Consider the following 16,481-nt stretch of genomic DNA (forward strand, 5'->3'; position numbering starts at 1 on the left):
AACGATGACAAATAGACATCCTTCCTTAATAAAGGGATGTGATTCGTTTACAAATAGCAGCACACATTTGCATGTAGACAATAGTGTGATAATATTCTTAAATACAGTTTGTTCAGTTTGTTCTTCTAAGAATATAAAAACATACTGCTTCCTGTTGATCCTGAACATTTCCCCCCCCTTACTTGTTTACATTGTTAAATTGCTTAGCAACCTCTCTTTTAGGCTTGACTAGAGACATACAATTTCAATCAAGAGCAGGACAAAATACCACAAAACTTAAATAAACATACTACTGCCACATTAAAGATAAAACATAAAAATCACATTTATTTTTAATCACATTTCTTTTATCTTCTCATGACTTTGACTTTCTGCAAATTCAAGTGTTTTTCCTTCCCCATATAAGAGGTGAAGTTTGGCTTCAGTAGCTCAGCGTGTGAGTGTAAGGGTGAGGAGCATCTCGGGAAGGGATGGGTCTCTCTGCTCTCAGTTCCAGAGTCCCATCTTGTCATTAATCTTGTACGTTTTCTTCCCTTACTTTGGCACTCTGGACTAGCTCAACAATCACAGAGGGGGGAAAAGCAACAGCGATCAACTTTCCCTGTAGAAAAGCATCGAAACATTTCCTTTTCATGTTTTCCAAGGACAGGAACCCACTCTTGTCTCATTTGCTCTGTTGAGTGGAGTAATTCATGAGCCCACATCACCTAGTCCTGAAATTCCTTCAACTACCAATGTACTCCTGCCAAAAGTAATAGTCTCAGCTTTCTAATAACAGCCTTTCTTACCCTCTATATTACCATCCTATTTGCCTCATCTGTAACCTTCCCCAGAGGAGCTCTCATCATTGGCAAATTATTTTAAATCCTGTTTTCAAACCAGGTAGAACAACAACAATAATAATAATAAGCAAATGTTAGATGTAATAATTGGCTGAAAAGACCTAAGTCTGTTTTCCAGTGTTTCTGAGGGTAGGTCACTTCTGAACTCCAGAATTGGAGCAAAAACTTCAGAATTGCTCTGTTTCAGGTAGAGCTTTCCATAATATCTTCTCTCTTCCTCTCTTTCTCTGCTCCCTGTCCTCTTGAATAATAGATGGGATCAGAAGACCTCCCTCAAGTTTACCTCAGGTCCAATTTCTAGCCTTATCGTTTTTTGGATTTGTTTGTTTGTTTGTTTGTTGCCTTGAATACATCACTTTACAATTCTGAGCACATGCCAAAGTCTGTTCAAGCTCCAAAATTTCTGCCCCCTTATACATCTGAGAGGGACTTTCATTTCTAGATAAGAAGTAGATGGGCCGGGCCCGGTGGCTCAAGCCTGTAATCCCAGCACTTTGGGAGGCTGAGGTGGGCAGATCATGAGGTCAGGAGATCGAGACCATCCTGACTAACACGGTGAAACCCCATCTCTACTAAAAATACAAAAAAAAAATTTTTTTTAATTAAAAAAAAAAAGAAGTAGATGGTCACAGCAGACTAACACACACACTGTTGCAATAAGAAAAAAAAAAAACCGGTAAACTGAAAGCGTCATTAAAGACACTATCTTGTTGGAAGCAACAGGAACTAGATAAACTCAAGTTCCTACATGAGCTTATAATCACCAGCTGTTTGCTTCCCAAGGAGCATTTGTTCATTGCAGGTAAAGGCTGAAGATGAGATTTTGGCCAAAGAGAAGGACTTTACTGGGTAAAAGAGAAATCGGCAGAAGTTTTGGTGAATGAATGGGATTGGCATAATAGATGGGAAATAGAAGAGTGCAAAATGCAGGGCTCATTTCCATATGTTTTGGAATGGTGGGGAAGTCTTAAAGGGGCAGAACCAGAAAAAGAAAATAAAATCTGCTATAGTCTGCAGTGCTTGAGAAACAACATCTTTGTTAGAAATATGGGTTTACAATAAATGCCCAATAATTTTTCCTCATAAACCATTTGCCAGATTTGAAACTTTGTGGCATGGATGTCTAAGATACAGCCTCTAAACCTCTGAAGAGCAGACTATTTAGAACTGTGGAGACAGGTAGCTGCTAGGCTTCCCATCAAAAGCCCAAAATTGACCTCTGCAAAAATCAGGGACAAATAAAAGGTGAGCTGGGATTTGCTAAAAACTGCAACTCAACCTCCTATCCAGCACAATCTCTGCCTGTCTGCCCATCAGAGGATAGGAGGAACCCTTGCTGTTAGACATTTCATCTGAACATTTTGTTTTGTTGTTGTCATTATTTTGTTTTGTTTGGGTTTATTTTTAAAACCCAATATCTGTAAGATAACTAAAAATTACTAACATGAAAAGAAAGTTGAAGGTATGATTTATAATCAAGAGAAAAAAATCAAACAATAGAAGCAGACTCACAAACATAAAAATTAGCAGAAAATGACTTTAAAATAATAAAGATTATTATGTTAATGGATAAAAGGAACTAGGTATGTATTAAAGGTTAAGAGTTTCAAAGAGAATAAAAATGGCTAAGAAAGCCATATGGGTATTATGGAATTGGGGAAATATAATATCTAAACTTAGGAACTTATTGCATGACTTTAATAGCATGTGGGACATAGCATATTTAACTCAAAGAGAAGATCAGTTTTTAAAAATGCCTAAACTGAAATACAAATGTGAGAACTAAGATAGAATAGAAACAATGGAAAAAAACATAACAGACATTGAGTACACAGTTAAAAGATCTAATACACGCATAACCGAAGTCCCAGAATGAGAGAAAAGAGGGACTAAAGAAGAAGAAATTGTTGCAGAGAAAACAACAGAATTTTCCAAAACAAATCGAGGATATCAACCCACAGATCCAAGAACAGGGAATATCAAGAAGAATAAAAACAATGAAAACCCCATTTAGGCACATAATATTCAAAGTGCTAAAAATTAAAGACAGAAAAAAATATGAGACAAATCAAAGCAGAGGTGGAGGAAGGGGGCCACATTACTTTCAAAGTAACAACAAAACTGATGGTTGATTTTTCAGTAGAAACTATGGAAGCCAGAAGACAATGTATTAACATCTTTAAAGAGCTGAAAGAAAAATATTGCCAACTTAGAATTTTATACCAAGTAAAAATATACTCAAAAGTTAAGTCAAAATAAATATATTTTCAGACGAAGAAACCTTAAGAGAGTTTAAACTTTTTTCCACTTTTGTGTTTCAGTTCAGGCATTTTTAAAAAATGATCTCGTCTTTGAGTTAATATGTTGTGTCCCACATACTCTTAAACTCATCCAATGAGCTCCCAAGTTTAGAGTATCTACAGAATGGCACTTTAAGTTTTACTCAAGGAAATGTTTCAGGCTGAAGGAAAATAATCCCAGGTGGATATATTAAACTTTAGGAAAGAACAAAGAGCACAGTAAAGGAAAAGTCAGTGTGTAAATATTAAAAGGATATCGACTTTTTAAAACAAAAATAAAGAAAGACTTGGAGGAACATAACAATGTGGAAATAAAACTAACAATATCACAAACAAACTGGAGAGCCTTAATGAGGTTAAACTGTGGTAAGCTTTTTGCATTGTTTGTGAAGTGTAAAATATGAATTTAAAATATATATATTGAGAAGCTAGGAACGCGTATTAATTTCCCGCATAAGAGCTAATAATATCAGGAATATATAACTAATGGAGGAGATAAATGGAATGAATACAATATACTTAATTCAAAACCAAGTAGAGAAGGAGGAATAAAGGAACGAAGAACAGATGGGATAAATAGAAAAAAAATAGCAAGTAGGTAGAATTAAAGCAACTATTTCAGTCATTATATAAGTAAGTACACTAAGCACTCCAAAAAGAAAGATATAGTAGATATTTTAAAAACAGAAGACTCAATTATAGGTTCTTTATAAGAAATATATTTTAAAGTTTAACATTCTTATCTGAGAAGCAATAAGCCATAGCTTCGGAGATGAAACACTCTGGGTTTGAATTTTAACTTCTAATTATTAACTGTTCAAACTTTAGTTAATTACATAACTTCTCTGAGTTTTAGTTTCCTCATCTGTAATAAAAGAACAATAATATGTATCTAATAGGGTTGACGTGAGAATGAAATAAAATTAATGAGAAAATCTAGGGCAGTGACTGGTAGACCCTCAATAAATGATAGATATTATTTTTACTCTCAGCTCCAACACCTTCCCATCCCAGTCTCTCTTAGGGAGGCACTCTTACATTTTGATTAATAGCCAGGGTGATAGAAATACATTACTTGACTTTTAATTCCAGCTCTATCAGTTACTAGCCACGCAACCTTGAGTAAGTTGTTAAAACTCTCTACACCTTGGTTTTCCCACCTGTAAAATGGGTACTTCTCAGAATTATGAAAGTAAAACGAGGTCCTCTGTTAAGACACTTAGTACATTTCCTGGAACATAATGAGTGCCCTCTACATGGTAGCCAGAGTAACTATTAAAACATAAGTCAGGGCCAGCCGCAGTGGCTCACGCTTGTAATCCCAGCACTTTGGGAGGCTGAAGCGGGCAGATCACCTGAGGTCAGGAGTTCGAGACCAGCCTGGCCAACATGGTAAAACCCCATCTCTACTAAAAATGCAAAAATTAGCTGGGCGTGGTGGTGGGCGGGTGTAATCCCGGCTACTCAGGAGGCCAAGGCAGGAGAATTGCTTGAACCTGGGAGGCGGAGGTTGCAGTGAGCAGAGATCATACCATTGCACTCTAGCCTGGGCAACAAGAGTGAAACTCTGTCTCAAAAATAAATAAATAAATAAGATCATGTCAATCATTTGTTCAAAAGTTTCTATGGTTCCATTTTACTAAAGTTTCTAAAGTTCCATTGTTCTTACAGGAAAAGCAAAAATCTTTACACCTGCCTACAAGGTACTTCAAGATCTGTTGCCTCTTTGAACTCATGTCCTAGTTACCTCTCTGTACTCATGTAACTAGTCACCCCCTTGCTTACTCCAGTTACTTTAGACATACTGGCCTCACTGCACTTCCTTCAGATTCATGGCAAGTCAGTCATGCTGTAGTCTCAGGGTCATTGCCCTTGAATCTTTCATTAAGGTTCTTCCCTTTGGGACCACCCACACCTGCCCCTCAGATCAACATAGCTTGCTGCTTTACCACTGTTAGGTCTTGCTCAAATGTATTATTCAGTGAGGACATACAGGACTTTCCTAAGTAAAATTGTATCTCACTGCCCCACCAACTCCACTTCCCTATCTTACTTCCTCAGTTTATTTTTCTGCTTAGAAGAAATCAACAGTTAACATTCTTTTCCATGAAAATTATGTGTGAGTTTACTGTATGCCATCCTCCGTAACAGTGTAAAGCCATAAGGGCAGGGATTTTTGTCTCTGATCACTGTTAAAACCCCTAGCACTTTGACGACTAGCTGGTAGATAGTAGGTACTCGAGAAGTATTTATTAAATGAAAGAATTTTAAAGGTAGTCACCGTTATTATTTATTTCTTTGGTCATTTCTTCCTTCTTTAGTAACCATTGGAGATATTGGGCCATAACTGAATTCAAAACATAGCTAAGCCTGGTCATCACTTCCTCAAAGACTTCTCTGAATTCTCTGACTATGTCCACTCCTCTTGTTTTACCCACTCACAGCATTGATCTCTGTTTTGTGATTCTTTGGTTTAAGTCTTTCTTTTCCACAAGACCCATATCAGTAGAGACCTCATTTATTTTTGCTTGCCGCTCTATTCCCAAATTTTGTACAGTGTGCTTGGCACATAAAATGAATGCAACAATGAATGAATGATCAAAATGGGCTCTCATTCTTTTTTTTTGCTTATAATAAAACTAATTTTGCACATTGTTTGTCCCCGCTGGCTGTGCTATGTTTAGTGTTTGTTTGTGGATGATAAGCTTTCCTCATTGACACTGCACTGTATGACTTAAGCTAAGCTGTGTGCTAGTAGGTATTCACAACTGTTTCTCTTTGGTTTGTATTCAGAGTAAAAGTTAGACGATCAATAGGTTGCTAGTTAGCAAAAATCCATTTACTACTGCTCATGTCTGTGAAAATATCCAATTAATATTATGCATTAAAATTTCACAATAAGGATGACCATGGAGATCAGACTAGTAAGAAAAAGAACAAAGTGAAGATAGAAGCATTCTTCTTTCTAGGAATAGGAAGATCATGGCAACTGTAGCATGGCCAAGAGAAAGGAATGGTTATTTATTGGAAGGCTGTCATACCAGATTCCATTCAAAGTACTTTGCATTTATGATCCCATTTGAACTAACCCACATTGGCAAATGTGGAAATGTGTGTGTGTGTTTTTATGTGTGCATATTTGTGGGTGTTTGAAAGTAGCAGGCTCTATCCCTGTCTCTGCTTTATATTAGCTATGCAAGCCTGAGCAGGTCAATTAATGCCCCTGAGCTTCTGCTTATACATACCAGCTTGGAAATCAAATAAAATAATGGATATGAACAGTCTTTGAAAATATCGAGAACAAGTGTATGTGTGTCCATGTGTACATGTGTGCGATGTTACAGAGGTCAAAGCAACAACCTGTTCCTTTGGATACATAATAATTTTGCATGTCCCCAGGTGAAGGGTTAGGCTTGGTGTAAAGTCATATTATATCATCTTATTACCCATTTACTTATTGCAACTCAGTCCAGAAAATATATTAAACATCTGTAATGTGCCAGAGTCCATAAGAACATGGAGAATAAAATGAACTAAATATGATCCTGCCTCATAGAGTTCACACTTGAGAGAAGGAAGCATATGGGCATAAAAATAACTGTAAAACTCATGGCAGAGTATGCGGAATGCTATTAGTGGCATTTTACAAACAAGACACTAGGAAATCACACTCAATAATTTATTCAATCAATACTTACTGATTTCCAACTATGGGCCAGGCACTATTCTAGAACCCAGAGAGATCACGGCGTACAAGAAAGACAAGCAGCCTGTTTTCATGGGGCTTACATTCTAGTGTGTGGAGACAGAGAACACCCTGGTAGTGCCATGGATAAATAAAATAATTTCAATTAATTACTGTGCTGAAATAGAATAGGGTAATGTGATAATGAGTTCAGTTGAGAGGTGGGACAGAAGGTGGTCAGCTCTGATACCTGAGCTGAGGCTGGAATAAGAATGAAGTAGATTTGCCAAGAATTTATGAAGGAGACCTTCCACACTGAATGAATAGCAAGAGCTGGGATTAGGAGACAGAAATGAGCTTGTGGGGCTTTGGATCTGAAAGAAGGGATATGTAAAAGCATGCTGTGACAAGTGAGAAAGTGATATGAGATGAGGAGCGATGAGCGAGGGTGGATAGGGGCAGATGGCACATTACATTTTGGCTATGGTGAAGAACTTGGGGTCTAATCAAGGTGCCATGGGAAGGCACTGAAGGTTCTAAAAAGAGAAGAGATAGGATTTGATTTCCATTTTAAAAGAGCAATCTCCTTGCTATGTGGCAAGTGAGGACTGCAGTGGGGAGAAAATGAATTCAGGAAAACCAGAAAAGAGGCTATTTTTGTAATCCAGGTGAACGATGATGCAGGGTGACCTGTAACTAAACTAGGAGCAGTCTAGGTGGTGAGAAAGAGACAGATGCAGGATATATTTTGGAGGTAAGCCAGCAAGAGTTGGAAGAAGAGGAGAAAGGTTGTTTCTAAATAAAGAATGCTTCCGTTTCTATCTTTAGTTCAAAAGCCTTTTATGTCAAACAATATAGCAGCTAATAAATTGATTCTATAAATATATCTAATGTACATTTAAGCTAATATTAAATTTCTTTGGGTCTTCAGAGTTTTTACTGTAAAAAATAGCACAAAATAAAAATGCTTAATAAAGAAAGTTGTAAAACACAGAAAAGCAAAATTTTTAGATAAAAATATATATTATAAAATATGCTACATACATATCTAAGATGAGAATGCCTATTTTTTCCCTTAGAAATGTGATTCGGTCTCGTATTTGGGGGCGGGAGGGGCATGCTGCTGTGCTGTACCAGGTTTTGCCTCTTTTTCTGCAGCATCTTTCAAAAACTGAAAACAATTGAGCAACGTTATCACAAATGCCAGGTGTGGACATTTATTTCATCATATATGGGAGGTGACTTCCACCATTGGGGCAAACGGACCTGTAAATGCCGAGATATCCCAGGAAGTCTGGAGCTGATGGAGCCCGCGTCCATCTCACCAAGACCTTAAATATAATGCAGAGTCCCTGCTGCAAATCCATTCCCATCCGTGCTTTGAGACGGAAGGAGGGAAATTGCAGCTATTTACAGCAACCACCATCTGAGCAAGGACTGAGTCATGCAGTACCTCGGGGATGCTAGGTTGGAAACCCTTGTCAACACGCAGTCAAGTCTATGGTTAGAACTGGCCAGTGTGCGCCCTGCATCTGCGGGAGGGTCCGGGGGCCATTTGGAATTTGTTTTTTTGTTTGTCTGTTGTTTGTTTATTTGTTTTTTAGCCCTCTCTCTAAGGGCTAAGGATTCCATCGAGGTAAGGAATGGGCGGGAGTGAGTCCTAAGCGGGAGCTCCCGGGAGCGCGGCTGGGAGCAGCGCGGCCGCAGTTCGGCGGTGTGGATCCTCCCCCTGCCCGCCCCGAGCCGACCCGGGGCTTGATGAAGTCCCGGGCAGCCCGCGAGGCTGCAGTGTGTCACGCACCAGCTCCCGGCGGCGTCCTCTTCCCCGCCGCGCGCAGTAATGGATCTCTGCGTCCTAAAAGAGGAAGATAATGCCGGGGTTAGCTTATAAATAGATGGTTGCATGCTCTCCCTTCGAAGCATTGATTGAGGCCGCTAAGCTGACTATTGATCTAATTTTAACTTACATGTTCGCACGCACCCTCCCCGCCTCCCTGTCGCGGCTCCGTGGAGCGCAGGGCACGCTGTCTCTCGCGGCCGCCAGAGGGCGGGCCACTCGTCCTCCCGCCACCCTGCCCGTCTGGCCTCTCTGTTTACGGAGACGTACAATGCTGGCCTTTATTGGGTTTGAAAAATAGGAGTTTGATTTTCCTGCACCGGGATGACCTCATCACTCATGAAAGTCGGAGGAAAGCGGGGAATCGGATGACAGGCAGCCGGGAAAATAAAGCTTGCATTTCACCTCCTCCCACTCCACCACCTACACAGAGTACTCGGGATGTGCTTCTCATTTTAAAACCACCTTGCTGAAGCCGGGAAGTGGGAGACGGCGGTAGGAGTGGAATGTTAAATTCTTCTTGGTACTCTGGCACTCGGTGTGCAGCGGCTTCTGTTTAGAAGGTTAATGTCACCTACTCTCTGCCTACAGAGCCTCTTGTAAGGGCGCTCTCCTGAACTGTCACTAAATGGCAGTGCAACAACATTATCTAGGAGTGACTTGACTAACATATTACTAATTATTTCTAGACATACTTCATCTTGCCAAAGTTTAAGCAATGGTCATCCGCAATTTTATACTGCTGGCTTGTAAATTTCAAATCCGTTTATGACTTCAAATTATTAAGGTAGGGAATTAAAGTCTATCATAGTTTTGCTTGCTGCCTTTTGGGACCACAGCACATCAGGATGGGGGTATAGGGTAAAGTAAATGAGAGGGAAAGGGAGACAGAAGACGAAGAAAGATGCCTCCCCTGAAATTCTCCAGCCCTAGAACAAAGCACGTGAACAAACTTTCCTCTGGGATTCAGTGAAACATATTAATAGGAATCAATGTTTATCGGGCACTTGCTATGTCCCAGGCATTGTACTAACCGTTTTATATTTGTTACTTCATTAAATCCTCAAGACAACCTATCGGTTAGATTCTATTTTTATCCATATTTTAGAGTTGAAAAAAACTGAGGCAAGTTAGTTGCACAAAGTCGATTAGCTAGAAAGGGACAAAACCAAGATTCAAACCTCAGTAGAGACTGACCCAGAGCCTTGCTCCACATCACCATGTTGAGTGTCTTGATGACATGCCTACCCTTGGCAAAGTCTTAAATTCTCTGCATCTCTAAGCAAAGGAGGGTGCGTGTGAAGAGAGATGGCCACTTTCAAATAAGGCCTATCTAGGCTGAAATGGAAAAGCTCTTCATAGGCAGAGCTCCTGCAAAAGTGAAAAACTTACAAAGAAATGATCATCTGCAGTGTTGCTCCTGATAATAGCTTATAGGATGGAAATAAAGTAACCAGAAGAAGAAAACCTCCATTAAGGGGCCCTCACCTGTATATTCATTCCACAAACATTTGCATACAGTGGACTGGCCATTGTGGTGGACACTGAAGTATCGTGATGAAGAAGACAGAAGTGCTCTATCCCCTCATGGAACCTCATGAGAGAAAGGGGTTATAACTAAGTGAACAATCAAACACATAATTGTAATTCGTGATGATTACAAAGGGGCCTGGTATACTTGGGAGGAGGGAGTCAAGAAAGCCTGTCCAAGGAAATGCCATTTACATGGAGAGATACAGCCTGAGTAAGAGTTAGCCGAGTCCAGGGTGGGCCTGAGCATAATATGGAGAGATATGAGGAAGCCTTGAGGAGGAAATGGTGTTGGGGAATGAACGGGAGAGGAAGCTGGAGAGCTCACGTGGGATCTGATAAACCAGAGTAAAGATTGGTGACATCATGTTAAGTGCAATGGGAATACCCCCTTAAGAGATTCAAGAATGAGAATAAAGTGATCCAATTTGCATTTTAGAAAGATTGCTTTGTTTGCGGTGGGGAGAATGGATAGGAGGTGGGATGAGGGAGTGAGTGTGGAGAGACTTCAGGAAGTTTGTGCACTAGCTCAGTGAGGGTTGATAAAGGTTTGGACAAGGCCTGCCACAGTGGAAATTGAGAGAAGTGGATAAGCTATTTGCAGTTTTGTGATGGATTGGACAGGATGACTGATGGATAGAGAGAGGTCAAGGATCTCTCCCAGTTTCTGGCTTGAGGCACTGGATTGAATGAGGCATCATTTACTAATCCAGATGACATGAAAAGAGGAGCAAGTTGGGGAACCCTTGGTTTGGGCCTTTCCTATTTGAAGAGTGAAGGCTGCTGGCCATCCAGACAGAAAAGAGACTTCAAAAGTAAGTTTGAGTGATTTGTTGATATGGACAGAAGACAGGGAAATACTGGGTAGAAGAGGGCGATTCCCCAGCAAAGGCCCCACCCTCAAGCCTGGATACCCGCAGCCCTAAATGAGGACAGGCATTCTTGTTTTTGCTCCCAAAAAGTTGCCTTTTGGCCCACCATACCCCCTAACCTATATCCATATAAACCCCAAACCCCAGGCTCCAGAGGCAGACTAGGAGATGAAGAGACACACAGATGAATGGCGGAAAGGTGAGGCAGAGAAAGAGAGAAGAGAAGGAGCATCTGAAGGCCGAGAGGGGTTTGGCTGGGGACAGTCAGAGAGGAGTTTGGCAACTGGATGGCCAAACTCCAGGGTAAGATCATCTTCCCATTCCCTTGCCACTTTCAGCTCCCCATCCATCCTGCTGAGAGCCACCTCTACCACTCAATAAAACCCCTGCATCCATCCTTCAAGTCTGTGTGTGACCCAATTCTTTTGGGATGCCTGGGTACCAAGGGGCCAATGAGCTGGTTAACACATAAGCCATCTGTGGATGGCAGGGCTAAAAGAGCATTGTAACACTGGGGTTGCAGGCACCCACCCCTAGACGCTGCTGTAGGGCAAGAGCCCAAAAGTGCTCGCCCCAATTCCTGCACCTGCCTGTCTGCATGCTCCCCCTCCCATAAGGGGTTTGAGCTCCTGGACGTTGAACAGAGAGCTGCACCCCTTATCACACACCCTGCAAGGGGGGCCAGAGAACTCTCCCATCACATTATCATTTCTTTATTGAAGTGACCTATTTGTCATCGTTGTTATCATTGCCCCCACTGTCAAAAAGCTCAGCTTTGGTATTGCTATGTGTGAAGTGGAAGAAGAAAACAAGAAAGCTATGGTATATGTATTTGCTTTTTCGTATGTTTTGGATCTATGCCCTTACCCAAATCTCATGTTCAATTGTAATCCCCAATATTGGAAATGGGGCCTGGTAGGAGGTGATGGGATCATGGGGACAGAGTTCTCATGAATGGTTTAGCACCAGCCCACTAGCGCTGTTCTCCTGATCCTGAGTGAGTGAGTTATTGTGAGATCTGGTTGTTTGAAAATGTGTAGCATCTCCTCCGGACACTTGGTCCTGCTCCTACCATGTAAGATGCCTTCTCCGGCTTTGCTGTCTACCACAAGTAAAAGCTTCCTGAGGCCTCCCCAGAAGCAGATGCAGCACCATGCTTCCTGTACAGCCTGTGGAACCATGAGCCAATTAAATCTCCTTTCTTTATAAATTACCCAGTTTCAGGTATTTCTCTATAGTAGTGCAAGAAAGGACTAATATATTTTTGTTACAAAACCTGGAGTCTGTGGTGGCCAAACTGAAAAAAACAACAAGCAGCAACTCTTTATCTGTATATCACTTGCAGGACTGGTAAGCATCATTGTGGTTTATAGCCCTACATATGAGGAGAATCACAGAAAGTTAGAACTGGAAAGGATCTCATTACACTCATTAGGAAACCAAAGACACAGAGATGAAGTGATTTGTCCAGAGTCACACAGCAAGTATGTAAGTGAACAAAAGCGGGGGTCAGCGAATAGGTCTCTGGTTCTTTCTTATGCCACCCTGCCTCTCAAGGGTTAAGACTTTCTCTGTTAGACACATATGCCTTATTCATAAGGAGAGGATGCCAGGCTATTATTAAACCTGGGAATACACTTTCATTCAAACTCTGAGAAATGCAAGTGTCTAGACAATACATTCTCCCCACCATTCTGCAATTCTCCAGGACAAGAACCCCAACTTCCCTTAGCATAGCTTGGCATTTGGCTAGGCCTGAAGTCATCCAGCTTCTGGCAACAGATCATTCTCCAGGCAGTGGGTATGGACAGATCATTTTCTTCCTCAGGTCCAATAGGATGTGCTCTTGCCTGTGGGAGCCTGCCAATAATAAAGGAAGAGTTGACCACCTGCTATGCATCAGACCCTTTACCTACTGAGCTCTCCTAAGTTATCATAAAGACTGACTCCTCCTTTCCTTCTTACTCATTCCTTTTCTTGCCTTCCATTCTTTGAAAATTTTAGAATTGGAGTGGAACTAGAAATCATTATTCTGTACTAAAGAAGCATCTCTGCTTTAGAGTCGTGGAAATGTCTGTTTCTTCTTCCTGATATGTGTAGAAACAGGAGATGAAATCAGTTGTCCCAGGACTTTGACTTATTAAGAGTGGCAACATAATTAAATTTTGTCACTACCAACGTAAATCAAGAAAGATGAAAATGGTTTAAGTCTATTTATCCATCACACCATTTCGAAATAAGGTTTTCTACAACTATGATTTGTGGAGGTTATGGATCTTAGATGTTAGATATGAACAGTCCTATATCCCCAAATGCATTAATTTATTTTTGTCTCTTCAAGTAGTAAATACTACTGTTCATTCATTCATGATTATTCTGAAGTATTTCATTTCTAGAATTATCACCCTCTCTTTCTTCTATTACAAGGGCAGTAATATTTAATGGCAGTAGTTTTCGAAAGAAGGATACATTCTGTGCTATGATTTACAGAAAAGCATCTGATGGCATTTCTCAGCAGAGATTGGCATTTATGTAACAGAAAACAGTCAAAACAGTTTTTAAATTAAAAAAACCATGTAAAAACAATGGCACAGAGAGATAGTTAGGAGTGATTCCTGCAGTGTAGAATTCAATCACTGGGGACTGTTCATAATTTAATCAAATTACTTAAGTGCAAAAAGTTGCCTCGTCATTCAGTCATAGTTTTTTTCAAAAATTCTTCCCACATTGTCCATGGGAGGTTTAATATTTTTATTTATATTTTTCTGCATTTTAAAGTTTTCTATAATGCAAATATGTTACCTTTTTCAAGGGAAATACAAGCAAAAACATTTTTTGAAATGTATCCTGCATTGGAAAGGCCACCTCAAAGTTTAGAGGATTATTGAGTAAAAGGTAGATGCTCCTTTGATATTAATCCCCAACAAAAGTCATTGGGGGCAAGATGCCTGCAAAAGCAGGGAGGGTCTGCCCTATAAATCAAGCTTGTCCAACCTGCAGCCCAAGGGCCACATGTGGCCCTGGATGGCTTTGAATAGGGCCCAACACAAATTCGTAAACTTTCTTAAAACATTATGAGATTTTTTTGCGATTTTTTAAAAAGTTCATCAGCTATTGTTAGTGTTAGTGTATTTTATGTGTGGCATAAGACAATTCTTCTTCTTCCGATGTGGCTCGAGGAAGCCAAAAGATCGGACATCCCTGAAAACCACAGGAAGAGTTTAAGAGTTGGAAATACTATTGATGAGGCTGCCCTTAAATGGGAAAAACATGTTTATTCTTTGATATTGGAGAATAACAGTGATTTACCATTCACATACCAAGATATACCAAAACGACACTGCTTTGAGTTATTTCTCCAGAAGAGGCTAGGCTGGTGCTGGCCCGGAACATAGACATTAAATTGGAAGATGTCTATTTGGGATTAGGTGTCCAGTTTCTAACTATAAAATACAATCAGTTAACGATCCTAATTAGGTTTATAGTCCTTAACCTTGACCTCATTAGCAGACAGTGGCCCTAACTGCTCACTAGCATGCAAGAACATTCTTAACATAAGGTGCAAAGATTAATGAAGAAAAAGGACAATTTAACACTCTAAGAGACCTTTCCCAATCAGTCAATGGGCAAGGGATGGCAATTTCTTTCTGGAGATTGTGAGCAGATGAATTTTTAAGAACAACTCTCTAAATAAGCAAACAGAAGCATTTTTTTTCTGCATTTCATGCTGCTTATCTGGCCTTGGCAAGCTGTTCATTGAAGGGAAAACATTTCTTTAACAACAAAGATTTTAGGAGGTTCCATTCTTTTCATGGCCATCTTGATACCCTTTGACATGCTGAAACATAAACACAGAAACATGGTGCTTTCATCGTCTCTCCCTACTGGGCACACATAGCTTTTTTGTTTGTTTGTTTTGTTTTGTTTTTGTTGTTGTTGGTAGGAAACTAAATCTGGCTTCCTGATGCTAATGAAGGAAAGAAGAATGGGAATGAAAATGTCTAATTTTTTTTCAGTTGCATTGAGGCAGAAACACCTTTTCCTACTCTTCAGTTGTTTTAATTGTTTCCTCCCCTTTTATTCCTTCCATTTGGAGTTGTAGTTTCCCATGCTTTTCCTGCAGAGACCCACATATATGTATGTGCCACCCACTCCCCGGGTGCAGAGGCAGGATGGGCTGCAGGCTGGTAACACTCCTCCACAACCTTGCAAAGGCTTCACCCACTTCTCTCCTACTCTGAGAGCACATGGAAATGTGTGGGAGTGAGGTGACCTTAGGCAAGGATAATCTCACAAGTGAGGTGACCTTAGGCAAGGATAATCTCACATCCACTCCAATTTACATGAAAAACGCTCCATTTGCAAACTTCAGAACTTAATTACTTTTAACAAATTACTTGTCGCAATCTCTACAACTGACTGGGGCAGTATGTGACAGCGCTGTACTTGGGAATTAGAACCGTAATATAGTCCCATTTTCATGGCAGAGTGTGGGACAGGGTCTGTAGAATTTTGCCACAGGGGGCCCCAAGACCATCCAACCACAGGATTTCATATTCAGAGCAGAAGTGTCTTTGTCAGTGGTGAGTCGGTGTTTAGTCTGTATAACAGAAAGACCTTAATTCTTTAAGATCTGATGCAAATTAAAGAATCACCATGTACAGAAATACTGAAACAATCCAGATAAGAATGATACATATTAATAATGAAAAGCTACATTGATCAAGGCACTTACCCTTTTGGTAACTCAGTTTCCTCTTCTTTAAAATGACAAGGATAATAGTACTTACATCATAGGACTGTTAATACCTGTAAAGTACTGTGAATGCTACTTGCCATACAGTAAGTTCTCCTTAAAGGTTAACTCCATTATTATTACTCTCATTACACCGACATGGCCATTTTTGTGGCTAAACTGAGGATAAAAAACATTGCTAGTGTTGCTAATTTTAAGTTCTAAACTCACCCTAATTATAACATAATAATGAAAGAAAGATGGATATATGAGCATCCTTCAGCCAGTTCAATTTATTGTTGAGTCAGAATGAGATACAGATAAATAGAAAATTAGCCTTTAAAATTATTTCTAGTGGAAGTGTGAATCAACACAAACCTTCTACAGGGTGTTAAGAGCCTTAAAATACAAATACCCCATGCACCAGCAATTCCTTAACTGCGAATTTATCTAATGGGCACAATCAGAGATGTGTGAAAAGATACATGTGTAAGATTCTTCATCAAACTTATTTATAATCTTGAAAAATTGGAACAGCCTTAATGTTTAACAATAAGCTACCATTTAAATAAAACACATACATTCATGTGGTAGATGCTGCACAGACATTAAAAACCATGTTGTAGAAGACTATATATTGACATGGACAAATGTTCACGATATATAACCCAGTGAAAATA

The 16,481-nt window shown here is 40.0% G+C and overlaps 1 long non-coding RNA gene across 1 annotated transcript in view; it reads right to left on the bottom strand.

The window, feature by feature from the left end:
• Positions 1-7,650: 7,650 nt before the first annotated feature.
• The window catches only part of LOC100448027 (uncharacterized), a 42,352-nt gene continuing 33,521 nt past the window's right edge, over positions 7,651-16,481 (bottom strand). The window contains exons 2-3 of the long non-coding RNA XR_151465.4: positions 12,757-12,926; positions 7,651-8,682 (exon numbers count right to left, since the gene is read on the bottom strand). This is a non-coding gene — a long non-coding RNA (uncharacterized LOC100448027). The remainder of the gene's footprint in view (positions 8,683-12,756; positions 12,927-16,481) is intronic.

The sequence above is a fragment of the Pongo abelii genome, chromosome 2 (assembly GCF_028885655.2).
Source record: "Pongo abelii isolate AG06213 chromosome 2, NHGRI_mPonAbe1-v2.0_pri, whole genome shotgun sequence".
NCBI classification, from domain to species: domain Eukaryota; kingdom Metazoa; phylum Chordata; class Mammalia; order Primates; family Hominidae; genus Pongo; species Pongo abelii.